The sequence below is a fragment of the Penaeus monodon genome, chromosome 16 (assembly GCF_015228065.2).
Source record: "Penaeus monodon isolate SGIC_2016 chromosome 16, NSTDA_Pmon_1, whole genome shotgun sequence".
Lineage (NCBI taxonomy): Eukaryota > Metazoa > Arthropoda > Malacostraca > Decapoda > Penaeidae > Penaeus > Penaeus monodon.
Genome location: NC_051401.1, coordinates 16890967 through 16907647, shown reverse-complemented (window position 1 = coordinate 16907647; position 16681 = coordinate 16890967). Strand labels below are relative to the sequence as shown.

Genomic DNA, 16681 nt, shown 5'->3' with positions numbered 1-16681 from the left:
CCGCGCGATCGCTGCCGCTCGACGCCTCACCGCCACCGGGTAACAACAGGAACTGACCAACAGGTGCTCCCCGCAACTTACTATGAGCAACCAACCCTTAACCTGGTCCTAGCTCCACCCCCTCTTCCTCCTCGTCTTCTATCCATATCTCTAACCTAAGAAACATTGCATAACAGGTCGGTCTTCAAAACAGTGATTGATATTCTGGACACAACACGATCGCGTCACGCCAGCGTCTATCATCACGATCAGCTCGTTTTCAGACCCAAATACTGTTCTTTATAAATATACTGAAATAATTCCAATCTTGCAAGGCTTCCAATTTGCATGTCATTTTGCAATATTTACGTTATCAGTTTATACAATTGCAGAGGGAGTTATATGAACAACACATTCCTTTTCGCCTTTATATAACGAAGACATTTTGGGGACATAATAAACAGATGTCTGATGCATGCTCACGACTCCTCTATGCCCCAACACACAGATAGAAGTATGAATACAATGTACGCAAAAACTTACGTCACACTCGCACTCAGATACCAATACCTGTACTATGGCAACATCTCCTAAAATAGCAACTTTGATGGTGGGGACAATAATGAGTAATCAAAGTAGCACTACAAATGATAATAAGTGATATTAATAAAATAACAAGTACTACTACTACTAATAATAATAACGATTGTAGCAGTAGTAATATAATAGGAGTAATCGTTGTGATATCAGTTGTGGTAGTAGCAGTAGTAAAACCAAGTTATATTAAAAATCGGGAAAATAACAGAAAACTCTTCAGTGATGTTGCCCACAAAGGCACACTCACGTTTCCTTAAAAACAACCCCCTCCTCTAACGACACGAATAAATCCCTCAGTTACATTCCATTCTGCGAACGGTTTCGATTACTTCCGCTGGTTTAAAAAAAAAAAAAAAAATAAACATATAAATGCACACACACACACACACACACACACACAAAGGAGAGAGCGAGAGAGATTAATGCCTCACCCGCTCTTCCAAGAAAAAAAGGAAAACCGAAAGACGCAGCAACGAGTGACAAACATCTATAGCAAGCGGGTTAAACCTAGACATAAAAGTAATACGGAATTTTCTTTTGCATGAACGTCTCCAAAATCGGAAACGAATTTCGCATCTTAACGGTTTTATTACCTTCATGTTGACTTGGTGCTGTCATCTCATCCTACCAAGAAGCTAATTTTCTTTACACAATAGTATCTTCTAAAATACGTTGGCATTTTTTCCAGTACACACAATTTTCTCAAACATGATTTTCCCTTCTAGCAACAGAATACTGGAACAACATAAGATGACGTTACAATAACATATAATAAACGACGGCGTGGGAGGAGAGAAAAGCGACTGCTGTTCCCAAGGGTCTGATGCTACACCCCAGGAAGTTTTCTACAGGATGCTGCTTCCGGTGTATGTCAGCATTGGGGGAGAAGCTAGGGTTGAATGATTCTCAATAGTAAGCCTGAACAGGACGGGGCCTGCGAGGAATGCTTAGGGAGGACAAAGGTGGGGGGGGGGGCTTGGTAACATTGTAAAATTACTCGATGAATACGAGAGAGAGAGAGAGAGAGAGAGAGAGAGAGGGGGGGGGGGGAGAGAGAGGGGGGAGGGGGGAGAGAGAGAGGGGGGGGAGGGGGGAGGAGAGGGGGAGAGAGAGGGAGAGAGAGGGAGAGAGAGGAGAGAGAGAGAGAGAGAGAGAAGGAGAGAGAGAGAGAGGTAGAGGGAGAGGGAGAGAGAGAGAGAGAATGGGAGACATACAGAGAGGAGAGAGGAGAGAGAGAGAGAGAGAGAGAGAGAGAGAGAGAGAGAGAGAGAGAGAGAGAGAGAGAGAGAGAGAGAGAGGGGAGGGAGGGAGGGAGGGAGGGAGGGAGGGAGGGAGGGAGAGAGAGAGAGAAAGAGAATGAGGGTTAACAAATCTTAAAATCATGTGACCAAAAATGTGCGATAAATGCAAATGATATATTTGCAGTCACATCAGCATGCATGCTAACATGCATGCTGATTTGTGACTGAAAATATATCAATTGCATATTTCGCACATATTTGGTCACAGTAGCAGAGTATTTACACGTTTAAAGGCTGATCTGCAAGAGAAGCAGATGACGGATTTAAAGCTCAGGCATCTTCAATATCAAATATATAAAAAAAATATCATTAATATCACTGTTATCACGAATATCAAAATATAGTACTAATACTAATAAAACTATTAATGATCATTGTATATCCATAACAAAAACAAAAACAAGTCCCAGGCAGTAACAATGTCAATAACAAACAAAATAAATTCAACTTGAGAAGAAGAAAAAATACGCCTTTTGTTTCTAACGGGCCCTTCTTCCCCGCGCGACGTCAGCGACGTCAGCAATTCAGACCATGACGACGAGGGATTCGCTGACAAAAGCCACATTCGAACAAACACTCTAATCCCACTCTACAAGAATACCCATAGCCTCAAAGGGAAGGGGGTGGGGGCTAAGGGAAGAGGAGGAGAAGGTTGCAAAACAATTTTACGAAATGAAAAGCTGCAGGAGGGGGCGAAAAAGAAAACGCAATGGGAAGAAGGTGAGGAGGACGACACCTGAACGCACTCAAGGCATGCCTATATTTACACTGTGAAGAGAATAATGGCAGGAAGGAGAGACAGAGAGTGTTCATTACGACAATCGACTCAAACCGCGTTATGTATAAAAGTGATAGCGGGAACGGAAATCATAACATTGAAGAACACATTTATAATGACACGCGAAAAGTATTATTTCCGTTACAAATGAATGCAATCATAACCTAGCAGAAAAGGGCATTACTTACATAAACCAAACCGGAAGGTATTGGCCTTCTTGAAAATAAATAATTACCTAATACCAGAAAACTTTACACAAAATATCCTAAAGAGAAGTGATGACTACACAATTCACCATCTCGCATCAAACTGTATAAATTGTCTCTTGAAGAAACGCATATCGAAATACACCCTTGAAAGAAAATAAAGCCGGGCTAAAGAGTCATCAGACATCTGTGGATCTTCATCTAAGCGTAAGGAGGAAGAGTAGAAAAGACGGCAAAGAGGAAGTAATAAAACAAAGAGAAAAGGCAAGGAAAAGGAGAAAAGAAGAAAATTGAGGCAATGAGAGGAGGAAAAGACGAGTATAGAATTAAAAAGGGGGAAATAAGGAAGGTGGAAGGAGGGAGCAAAGAGGAGGGTAGGCTGGAGGAAGAAGAGGAGAGAAAGCGACAGGACCAAGCACAACGGGCCAAGCGTTAACAGAGGCCCTTGCATAATGTTTGATCCTGGCCGTCTTCGGGACCTGCAATGGAACGAGGGAGGGAAGGGGAGGGGAGGGGAAGGGAGGGGAGGGAAGGGGAGGGGAGGGGAGGAGAGGGAGAGGTAAGGGAGGGAAAGGGAGCGAGAGGAGAGAAGGGAAGAGGAGGGAGGGAGGGAGGGGAGAGAGTGAAGGGGAGCGAGGGGAGGGGAGGGGAGGGAGTGAAGGGGAGCGAGGGGAAGGGAGGGGAGGGGAGGGGAGGAGAGAAGGAATGGAGGGGGGGAGGGGAATGGAAGGCAGGTGGGGTCCTAGAGCCGATGAGTTGATGGGAAAAGATAAAAGTTACGCAAGAACGTATTGTGATGACGTGGCAATAAGCGCGAGGTCACCGTGTTGCGGGGAAGAATGAAAGGAGGAGGGGGAAGGAGAGGAGGATTAAAATGGGGAAGGAGAGGAGGATTAAAATGAGGAAGAGGAAGAGGAGGAGGAGGAGGGAGGAGGAGGGAGGAGGAGGGAGAAGGGAGGAGGAGGAGGGAGAGGGGAGGAAGGAGGAGGAAGAGGAAGAGGAGGGGAGGGGAGGAGGAAGAGGAGGAGGGGAGAAGAAAGAAGAGAAGGGGGAGGAGAAAACGGAGGAGGGAGGGGGAGGAGAGGAGGGAGGAAGAGGAAGAGAAGGAGGAGGAGGAGGGAGAGGAGGAGAGGGATAAAATGTAGGAGTACGAGAAGAGGAGAAAGAGGATGATGATATACAGAGATATACAGAGAGAAAGATTTGGACCCTCTCCATACGTTATAGTTGCTATACAGAAAGAAATAAAAAACAAATAAAAAAACAAAAACAAATAAGAGATGATACAAAGAAAAATTAATAAATAAAAACAATGACCCCCCACCCACCCCACCCCCAGGTTCCTCGGCACTCCGACCTCGCCCCCTCTGCCATGATCCCATGAGACTGGACGGGGGACGCGCGGGTCAGTTAGGCTTATAGCGAAGGGAAATATTGATGCGGAGGGTCAGAAAATGAAGACCAGGAACCACCTGCATAAAGGCGTAGGATGTTCGCTTCTTCCTTATATACTGGTTAGTGTCGGTAGAAATTATCTATCAACTTATCTATTTCCTTTTTTTTATGTGCAACGATCGTTTAACATTATCGTTAGAAATATTATGAATTATGGGTATTCTCAGAATAATTGCACGAACCCCATTCATAAAAGGAATTTTCGTCAGCCTCCCTGCAATCATTGTGCTTTCAAATTGTGTTATATTTTACTGTACAACAAGTAGCAACGCCACAAATACAGCGATAAGAATCAGGCAGAAACAGACAGACAGACAGATGAATATCTCAAAGAACATTCCACCCGCACCGCCCAGCTGGCACGGGCGGAGGTGGGCGTAGGATGAGAAGGGCGGAGCCGAGTCTCTTTGACAACTTAATTGAAGCCGTGAGAACTTTGCTTTGTCCCACGGAGTTTTGTCTGTTCAGAAGGAACAGGATGGGGGCGAGGAGGAGGAGGAGGAGGAGGAGGAGGAGGAGGAGGAGGAAAAGGAGGAAGGAGGAGGAGGAGGAGGAGGAGGAGGAGGAGGAGGAGGAGGAGGAGGAGGAGGAGGAGGAGGAGGAGGAGGAGGAGGAGGGGAGGAGGAAGAAGAGGAAAAATAAGGAGGAGGAGGAGGAGGAGGAGGAGGAGGAGGAGGAGGAGGAAAAATAAGGAGGAGGAGGAGGAGGAAAAATAAGGAGGAGGAAGAGGAGGAGAAAGACAAAAAGAAGGAGGAGGAAAAAATGGAAAAAGAAAGAGGAAAAGTGCAAAATGAATAAAGAAAAAGAAAAGGATAAGAACACACACGCGGAAAACAAAAGAACAAAGGCATTTTTTGTCCTTCTCGATTTGATTTTTCAAAGATAAGCGAGACAAGTAGCTTCTCTACAACCTGTACAACTCTCACTGCCTCTCGCCTCGATCAAGGCTTCGTCGGCGTGCGTCAGCAGAAGCCCTAAATCGACCGTCTCATAAAGTTCAGTTCTTTAATATATTAACACAACCAGAGCTCATGTAAAAGGATCAAGCTAGCAAAATCACTATTTTCTTCATCTGTCCTTGAGAGAAGTACTCGTGTCCCGATAACAGATCTCCTTCGACGCAGCCGCGCGCACACACACACGCACGCACGCACGCGCGCGCGCACACACATAAACACACACACACACACACAATCATCGGGAATAACAACAGCAAATATTTCCGAACCAGCGAACACACAACAACCTCATTATGCCAACTTCAAATTACGTCCGCACCAAATTATGCCAACATCCTGAAGACCTCCGACGACCCAAATGGTTAGAGAAGCAACTCACATAAACAGTTTCTCATTATGTGTACATATTTATATTTTGACACACCACAACACATATTGGACATTGATTACATCCGAAACAGATACAATGAGCTCCACAAACACACATAACCGTGATTGATGTACCCGGGGACACACTGTCACATATGAATGACAACGCACATCAAAATAATGAATGAAAGCTATATATTTGTATATATATTCTGTACTCACCATGACACGTACCATCAAGAACCAAGGGAACATCAGACACGCACCTGCAGAAGAGAAATGCAGATTAAACATTAGTTTTGATCACAAAATCATTAACATGTCAATAATGATCATCAAAAATAAACAAAATAACAAAATGGTCGTAACAACATGACCAGTCATAGAGGAAAGGGCAAGAATAACTATTAATACTTCAATAATGATAATAACAACGATAAAAATGACAACTACAACACCAATAATAATAATAACAATGACAAAAGTAGCAGCAGCAGCAGTAGTAGTTGTAGTTGTAGATATAGTTGTTATTGTAGTTGTAGCAGTGGTAGAAGCATGAGTAGGAGCAGCAAAAGAAGTAGTAGTAGCAGAAATGGTAGTAGTAGTAGCAGTAGTAGAAATGGTGGTACTACTAGTAGTAGTAGCAGTAGAAGTGGTATTAGTAGCACTAGTAACACGAGTAGAGATGTTTATAGTGACGGAGTTGGTGTTAGTGTTGGTATTGGTGGTAGTAACAGTAATAGTAGTAGTAGCTTATTGTTGTAGTAGTAGCAGTATAAGAGGAAATAGAAGTGGTTAAAGCAGTAGCAGCAGCTTCAGCAATAGTAACAGCAGTAGTAACACTGGTAGAGATAATGGTGACGGTGTAGTTGGTGTTGGTGGTAGTCGTAATAGTAATAGTAGTCATAGAACAATAAGAACAAAATATGTAATAATTACAATGTTTCCAATTATAATTATGTTAATTATAATTATTAAATTAATACTAATAATAATGTTTCTGCTAACAATAGGGGAACCGAAACCTTCACAATAATAATAACAACGAAGGTAATGGCAACAGAATTCGTTTGTTGCTACTTATAATGATATTAACAGCAATGAAAATTGTATTTTTTTTTACCAGTAATAAAGTATCTATCATAATAAGAATAACACAATAATAATAATAATAATAATAATAATAATAATAATAATAGTGAATAAATGAATAATAACGAGTGTTAATAACAAAAACAACAATAACAATAAAAATGAAAATCACTATGAAAATGACAAAAAAAAACAAACAATAATAATAATAATAATATATAATAATAATAATATAACAATAATAATAATAATAAAAAATAATAATAATAATAATAATAATAATAATAAAATAATAATAATAAATAATAATAATAATAATGGTAAGGAAAATGATAATGAAGATATTAATAATAACAATAATACTATAATAGTAAAAAATAATCGGTAATTGTTACCGAGAGCGACGCACCTTGACAATAACAATAATAATAACTATTGTGTTATTATAATCATAACAATGGCAATAATAATAATAGCAATAATATGTTATAATAATTATAACAACAGCAATAACAATAATAGCAATAATAAGGATAAAAATAATATACTAACAAATAACTAAGTATAAACTTCATTAGTAATAAATCTGGGACCAAATCAAAGAATTAAGTAAGGTGAGGGCAATGAATATGTTATCATTGGTAGTCGTCCGTAAACCTTCCTTAATTTAATCGGGAAATCACTAGTAACAAGTCACAGTTTCCCGTTCTTTCTCCCACTAGTCTCCCCTCTAATACAACTTTAGACTGACATGTTAACAAAGAAAACGATATTCATACTGCCTTGAAAGCGCCCCTAACACATCAAAAAAAAAAAAACAATAAAGAAGCATAATCTACAACAAATGAAATCCCAAGGTAATGCATTCTTCCAATCAAATACACAATATAAGGCGTGAAGACATTTCTAAGTAACTGGATTCCATTCAATATCTGCTTTCTTGATGAACATTACCAAACAAAAGCACAGTGGAACCTCTTCAATTGGTTCTTACGTTTGTCAGGTCACGCTCGGTGGCGGAGTGGCCTGTTGGTGATTATTACTTTGGCTGAGGCTGTCATTTGAGGGCCTCCATAATTGCCAACATTTTCATAAGGGCACACAATGTAAGCTGTAGTAATTTTCAAGAACCATATTTAATTTTGGGAGAGATAATATGTCTTGTGCACTAAAAATTTCGAGAAGCATGATTATGGGTGCTATTACATAACTATTTACGTGATTTATATATAAACGTAATATATATAGATAATAAAGGTACGCCATCATCATTCCGCAGTGACAATATAAATGCAACTGTTTAAGACCTGCTATTGTAAATAAATAAATAAATAAATAATAATAATAATAATAATAATAATAATAATAATCATGAAATGCAACCGGGGAAGATAAGAATCCAATTCCGTATCTCTACGTTAGAGTAAAAAGAATGCTGTGAGGATATAAGAATTTGAATGAATTGTTTTTCATTCCTACAGCTTATTTGATTTAATGATAAATTATTTCTTCACTATCAAACTTCGAAACTTCACCCCTAGTATAAAACAAACATGTTCTACTGCTGTCAAAACATATCTAACTAGGATAGTCTACTTTAAATATATACCCATTTACATATATTTTGGCATCAGAAATGTATTCTTGTTGCTAAAGGCATGAACTATCAATACAAGAATAAAGAAAAAGTTTGACACGGTATTCCAATGACTTTATTATATTTTAGATCAGTTAGCCTTAAAATAAAACCCGTTTTCTATAAAAATAAATGCTCTCGTTTTCTTCATATGCCGGCGGATAACTAAAGTATTACAGTCCAACCAAGACCTCATACAATATACATGTCATTTACATATTTTATACAAGCCACTAACGATACACATCGGTAAATAATGCAAACGAAAGAGAACTATCACAGTGCGTGAGTTTGTCTATTTGTTTTTGTTTGTTTGTTTCCTTTAGTGTGTGCATATGTGTGTGTGTGTGTGAGAGAGAGAGAGAGAGAGAGAGAGAGAGGAGAGAGAGGAGAGGAGAGGAGAGGAGGGAGAGAGAGAGAGAGAGAGAGAGAGAGAGAGAGAGAGAGAGAGAGAGAGAGAGCGAGAGAGAGAGAGCGAGAGAGAGAGCGAGAGAGAGAGCGAGAGAGAGAGAGAGAGCAAGGAGAGAGAGAGAGAGAGAGAGAGAGAGTGTTCTTACCTAGTTGTTTCAATACGAGAGAAAGCCAAACTCAGATGGTCTCGTCTGCTATATATAAATTACCATATAACTTTTCAAATTGATGCACATTTTTTGCAAACACAACGTTATTTGAAGGATTGTTCCAAGTTTCAATATTTTTTTTCTGGAACTGAAATTCTTGACATTTTTCTCGTCTCTTTTTACTTTCAACTTTTTGCTGTGTCCTCTCGTCCTTCTTGTGTTCAAAATTATAAAGTCATCTTAACCATCAGCTTCACCCTTCCTGTAATATAGTTGAACATCATTATCAAGTCACCTCTTTTTCTTCTTTCCTCCAAAATTATAAGACCTATTTTCAGTAGTCCTTTTTCGTAGCTCATATTTCTTAGAGTAGGTGCCCATCTTGTGGCTGCACCGTACTCTAGACAAGGTCTTACAATGGCTGTAATGATCTTTACCATATCATCGTCCACATACACGAATGGTCTCTTCATGTTGGCAATCAGCCCTAGCATTTTATGAACCTTGTCATTTATATGTACATCTGGGCTTAGGTTCCTGTTTATGACTATTCCAAGATTTTTTTCTTTGTCTGCTTGGTTCAATATTATGTCTTCTACCTTGTACTGGAATAGCGGACGATTTTTACTTTCTCCGAACCTGACTACTTGACATTTATTTGTTAAATTCCACTTTCCATGTACAACTCCAAATTAATAAGTTCTCGATGTCACTATGGAGGCATTGGCATGAGACATCGTTTTTTAAATTTTTAAAAATTTCGCGTCGTCTGCAAACATTCATATAACTACTTTATGTTTGATCCTAAGTCACTTATGAAAATAGTAAACATAATTCGGCACCAAGACAGATCCTTGAGGCACTCCGTTAATTACTCGTCGCCATATAGAGTGCTTCCCTCTAATTACGGTGCATTTGTCTTTCATTAAGAAAGTCTTCCATCCATTCGAGGAATTTGTCTTTCACTCCCCTAGGTGTTCTAATTTCCATAATCTTCCATGTATGTGTGTCAGTTATTTTAGGCTTTTTTGTAGCATCATGAAACCCTTAACACTGATACATTTCATGTATCATGGTCGCTACAAAACACGATAGAATCGAAGTTTGTACTGCTAATACAAGGTTTAAAAAAAAAAAATCTTAATTTCACATATTAAGTCAATAGAAAACCATTAAAATACTTAGTGTGCAGGTATATTTGATTGCAAGCAAAACATTGTGGATGCTTCAAATAAAATGGTAAAAATACCTGACTACTCTGCAACATATATTGTTTTTTACACACCACTTTTCGCTTCGCAAGGTTGTGGAAACTTTCAAATGTATGTCTCAGATTCAGTCAATTTTTTTTTTTACATACATTGTTCTTTATATGAGAAGGGGAAGTTGCATGAGGTTTTGCAACTTGTCATATCCATCGCGAATGAGCATTTTGCTTATCACACTGATTGAATAATAACAACAAATCAAGATACACAGCATCATAGAGATACAGGATTTCGAAGACATTCATCCCGCCGAAATTATATGACGTTGGAAATTCTTACCATATCGTTCCAGCGACCGTCGTGATTGACTTCTAATTTTGCCCATATCGAATAAACATTTGCATTTGATGTGCTTTGAAAAAGTCACAAACATTTTATGCCCCTTTAAAATAGAATTTTAAAAAAGTTTCTACAGGTTCAATAATATACGCGTAAAGGGCAAACACGTATAAAATTGTATCGGTGTTTCGGAAATGCGACAAAATAGACTTTGTGTGTGTGTGTGTGTGTGTGTGTGTGTGTGTGTGTGTGTGTGTGTGTGTGTGTGTGTGTGTGTGTGTGTGTGTGTGTGTGTGTGTGTGTGTGTGTGCGCGCGCGCGCGCGCGCGTCCTCTTTTTCGAAGGACTTTCATTTGGCTACTACTGAACACAGCAATAAAACAAATCCATTAACAAGCGGAAACATTTACACATTAAACATTCTTAAATTAAATAATTACATATAATTTCTCCATGCATTCCAATCTTTCTGTTTATAATACCTCATCAATTGGTGAAAATGATAAGTAATAATGGTAATAATGGTATCAATAATAATAATAATAAAAACGATGATCATATGATAATTATAAGCTTTACTATTATCATTATCCCAATTATTATTATCATTGTCATCATCATTATCCACTTCTATGCTTATCATATAATAATTATTATTATCATTATCGTCATTACTGCTATCATTATTATTATCATTATTATCTTTAGTTTTATGATTATCATTATCAATATCATTAACATTATTTTAATCAACATCCTGATCTTCATCATTATCCTTTCCATATTTGATTCCTACATTCATAGTCAACACCTTGTAAACAAAAATGGAGAAAACAGAAGCAAAATCAACTAAATATCATAATATTCATCATCATAATAAAACCTAAAGTAAAAAGCAATAATGGAAAAGACAATAATCAGGTGAATTTGGCAGCCTTTGAAAGATGAGCTAAAAATTATCTTATATATACAGACATTCTCTCTCTCTCTCTCTCTCTCTCTCTCTCTCTCTCTCACACACAAAATGTGAAACGAACAAAACACAGCGACCAAAAGCGGCCGAGGGAGGAACGAACAAACACACACGAGGAAAAACGCTTGTGAACAAATAATTGCAAGACAATAGTCTCTCCTTCTTTCTCTACCTTTGTTTCTTCCCTCGCTATTCTTTCGTGTTGTATGTTTTCCTTTTGCTCACTCCTTTTTCTTTTTTGTATGTTTTTTTGTCGTCGTTTCGTGTAACCCTTCTCCATTGCAATCTCATTCTTATATATTTATTTTCCTGTTTTTTTTTTTCCTCTCATACAAATTAATACTCCAAGCATCACTTTTTCCTGTTTTTCTCCACATCTGAACACTCCTAACATCATCCTATTAAATTTCATTCCATCTTTAACACCTCTCAGCAATCCAAACTTCCCCTCCACATCCTCTTTCCTCTCTCGTTTAGCTTTTTTACTTAATTTCCTTTCAACATCTCTCACCACTCATGATTCCATTTCCTCTCCCAGATCTCCCTATTAAGCATTTTTTACTTAATTTCCTTTCAACGTCTCTCAATACTCCTGATTTCAATCTCAACATCTTTTTTTTCTCTCCCAGCTCTCTATCAAGTTTTCCCAATCACCTGAACAAGGCACAGCCATCGCGTGACGGAGACAGACACCTCGCGCCCCCTCCCACTTCCCGTTTGTCCCGCGCGACCGTTCGAGACCCGAGTTTTGTCAACATTGCGACGAGGAACGTGACTTTACGCTGGAGGTCGAGTTGCATGCCGAACAAATTTTTTTTTTCATCTTTCATTCTATATACTCCAGCTGCTCATGTGATTTGGGATTGGCGCTTTTTTTTCTCTTCCATATTTTTTTTTCTTTTCTTTAATTAGTAGTTTCGAGTTATGGGGTCTTCTCAGTTATGGTATGGAAGGCGAAAGGGTGGGTGGGCGAAAAAGGATTAAGATATGAGTGAGATTGGTTGAAAGAGCTCAAGTCGAGAGTGACTTTATAACTTTTGACATCTTTATTGAGATAAACGGTTGCATTTCAAAAGGATGAGACAACACAGATCATCGTTATCCTCCCCTTAAGAAATCTGTCAGGCCACATGTATTTCAACATATAACAATAAACCTGGGGTAGAGGTATGACATATATAGATGTTAACACATGTACCTGAGGATGGCAAGCACACTGAATGAAGTGCTTACAACGCCAGAGAGAGAGAGAGAGAGAGAGAGAAGAGAGAGAGAGAGAGAGAGAGAGAGGAAGGGGGAGGGAGAGAGAGAGAGGAAGGGGGAGGGAGGAAGAGAGAAGGGGAGGAGAGAGAGAGAGAGAGAGAGAGAGAGAGAATGAGAAGAATGAGAGAACAAAAAACATAAGACGAAAAGAGAAGGAATAGAAAAGAGAAAGCGGAAAGAGAGAAAAATGAAAGAGGAGAGAGGGAGAGAAAGCAGAGAGAAAAAAAGAGGACAGACAGCAAAATGACACTGAGCTCGAGGATAAAGAAGTAGAAATAGGACACCGAGAGAAAGGAAAGGAGAGAGAGAGAGCGAACGGCATTGAGAGTGACAGCCAAGGAGGCTACGGGAGGGAGAGAGAGAAAAAAATGAAACAGAAAAAATCGGGTCACTCAACCCATTACACTCCCCTGAGGCTGGATCTAACCACACCGCCAAACACTGGTCTCTGCACGATAACCCTTATCACTCCACTCACAATGCCAAAGAAAAGAAAGGATTAGAAAAGAAAAGAAGAGAAAAGAGAAGGAAAAAGAAATGCAACATGGCAAGAGAAGGACAGCAGCCACTTTGCCTCGTCGCCCCAATCTTCTGAAACTCCACCCGGGGGAATCCTGCCAAATTGGTGGTCGATTCCCGAGCCAGGTTAGCGAAGGAGGAACTTTCCACGGGAGGAATCTGCGCTGACCTTGATTTACGCATTCACTCTGGCTGTCGGGACGCTGGTCAGGTGGGCCTCTGTGTCGCTAGGTTTTTCGTTTTTGTTTAGGACTGGACATTGTAAAAGGTGTGGATCAGATGTCGCTGTAAGAGAGAAAAACAACTAAACGCGCACATGTCGACTTCTGCCCGCTTCTACAGTGGAATTTTTTTCGGCTTTGGGCACTCAATAAGTCAACCAGAGCCGTTTCTAAGGATCCGTTGTATTCTAATACCTTCTTCTCTAATAATATAATCTGTATTAATTATACAGCACACCCTTCATTTCTCCTCCGTTTATAACAATATCGAAAATGAGAAAATAAAATTGAATAAATAAGCCTCTTCCACTTACGTTATCAGATAACCGTCACTTCCGTTTGGTCTTCCAATGACTCAGTGATGCCGGATTTACACAACGCATCCTGTAAAAGATACGTTTCCCCGACACAGTCATCTGTACATTCACTCAGTCGGTTTACTTTTTCTCTACCACGAGTCGGTCAGATTCAACAATCAATTATAAGCATCAGTTAAAGTTCTCGTCGGTTATAAAAAGCAACCTATCAATTCTCACCAATATCTCCCTAAGTCTTAAAAAGGAAAAAAAAAGAAGATCCTAACCTAATTGAATCCAACACAGCAAGCGCCTTTTTCCATTCATACCTTTGGCCGGTTTACTCACAAACCGGCATTCCATCTCGTTAATTAAAAGGATAATGCCAGCCAATCATTCATTAACCCCGGAAGCCAAGCTGCTCATTAACTCTTCTTGCAACATGTGGCTCAACATAATAGCAGGGGACACGAAGGAAAAAAGAAGAAATAAAAAGAAAATAGATTTAAAAATAAGCAAATAAAAGATAAAAAAAAAATATATATATATATTTGTATACATCAACCTTTCACTTTTATTCGCCTGCCATCCCGTGTCACACAAATATTACTTTAACATCTTCACCATTCTACCCATGACGCAAAGAGAGCAAAGCAAATCTACTAGCAAATGTCAGCTGATCGCCGGTTCATCTACCCATTAGAGGGCTCTGCTGTCTCCGAGTGCGAGGGTACAGTAGTAAGCAAAATCATCTATTATGACAGAAATAGCCTGAAAATAACCTCGCTAGTTGCTGGTGAGAATGACGTCGGCATTGGTTGTTATAAAGTTACGCTTTTGTAAGACGATAAATCATATATCCTCCACTGCTTATAAACAGATTAACTGCAAATAACAAATAAAACATACAAAAATGCAATACTCATAATCATGTAAAACAACTTTCTCTACGAAAAAGGCACATATATCAGCCTATAAAATGAATACTAAACTGCTGCGTAATTTGACACGTGGCACAACTGCAACGAACATCACAGGTGGTTCTTCAAAATCATTTAAATTCCTAGGCTTATTCCAAACGAATGGTGTCTAGCGGGAGAGTGCAAGAGACATGCTTTCTGGGTTTATGTATACGTACAGTATATGTTTATATATACATATACATATATATATATATATATATATATATATATATATATATATATATATATATATATATATATATATATATATATACATATATATATACTGCTTATATGCATAAATATACCGTAGGCGTATACGTGTATGTGTAATTTGTTTATACGACATATACTTTTCATATATAAAAATACGTGTTTTACTTTTCATTTTCTATTTTCAAAATTAGTGGTAAAAGTAATTTCAACATAACTTATCTCTATACCTTGGAACCTCGTCATAATGAACAATGACCAAAAACCCGTCACCCTGTTATAAAGAACTCATCAAACTATCGAACTTAGGAATGCTTACAACAATAAAAAAACAAAACATTATGGCAGGTATACAGTTGTATATACCAAAAAGGACTGTTGGATACTATTATTTGAAGTCCATGCATTATTAGTCTCGACTGGGGACAAATCTACTTTAATTGTCTTCAATCCACCGCATTTACTACTGCTCGCGCAAAAAGAAAACTACTAATAATGAATAAAGTCAAGCATTCCTCGCCAATTAATTGTCAATGCATCTGAGTTTGTAGATACGACAGTGTGCGAGACAGCGGGCAATAGGTGATCGTTTCGCGCGTTCTCCCTCTAAGTACAAGCAGTGGTTCATGTACCCTAAAATTACCCAGCCCAAGGCTACCATTACCTTAAGCGCTCTGCCAAACCTGTTACCAATTGCCCAGAGGTAATGCCGAGGCCCTATTCCACATGTAGAGTTTGTAGGATGCAAATTCCATAGGTTGACTACAACTTTGCCCTCCAGCAATTTCGTTGTTTGTCTTTGTTTTCCTTCTTGACACTTGCGAATTTCTTTCTCATTTTCCCCTCCACTTTCATCCTATTTCACTTCTATTTTCTTCCGTTCTTTTCGCTCCTCTTTCTTTCATTGTTTCTGACGTACTTTTTGCTCCCCTTTCTCTATTGTTATTTATATTTTTTCCCGTTTTTTTTCTCTCGAGTTGTTCGCTACCTTATGGCAGGTGACAACTGTCAACAGGAAGAAGATAAGGCTTCCTGAAAAAAAAAATATCAAGAAAATGCCACCTTCTCAGAATGAAATAATCCACCGACCAGATACTATCTGACATGATAAAAGGTGTTATTTAATCAGTTCATTTTGGTGTAACTCGTGTGACACCCTCTCGGCCGCACCTTAAGAGACATAAAACACTCTTATCACCATTGGAAATCAATGACGCTAAGTGACTTACGATTCATGAAGCTCATGGTGAAACGCCTCGAAAACCTGCGCCGCACCTGTGAGCACGAGCGGAATGCGCTGCCTCTCATGTGCAAATGCGTGGACCGTGGCTATATATGTATATGTACGTTTGAGTAAAATTGAGGATTGGGGGCACAAGAAGCTCATAAATAGCCAACCGAGGAAAATGTAATAAGAACGACATTAATAACAGAAGAGGAGAGAGAAAGGCGAAAACGAGCGAGCCGCGAGACGAGCGGCGTACCCTTCAATTCCGCCAAGCCAATCGTTCCATCACAACCTATGTAGCAACCCTTTATCAGGCCTGCTTAATCACATCAGGTGAATCACCCCGCTAATTAAGGCCAAACGAAAGTCATTATAGCGACAAATTACCTTCCAATCGCATGCATTTTGCCGACGCCTTCGGTTGACGTGCAAGAGGTTAAAAGTTGCACTTCCGTGCAATGCAACCGATGAAGACTCGATTCAACGACTCTGTGGGTTACACTACTTTCTCTTTTAGTCAAGCACTTC

At 39.2% G+C, this 16681-nt stretch overlaps 1 protein-coding gene across 2 annotated transcripts in view; it reads right to left on the bottom strand.

Moving 5' to 3' along the window:
• Positions 1-16681, bottom strand: part of LOC119582578 (sodium- and chloride-dependent GABA transporter ine-like) — a 127265-nt gene that overhangs the window by 38316 nt on the left and 72268 nt on the right. The window contains exon 1 of one of the 2 annotated variants that reach the window (XM_037930944.1): positions 31-84. The exons of the other annotated variant lie outside the window; for it this stretch is intronic. The gene's annotated coding sequence lies outside the window, so the exon portion shown is untranslated. Of the gene's footprint in view, positions 1-30; positions 85-16681 lie in introns of those variants that run through there. 2 annotated transcript variants of the gene reach the window in all.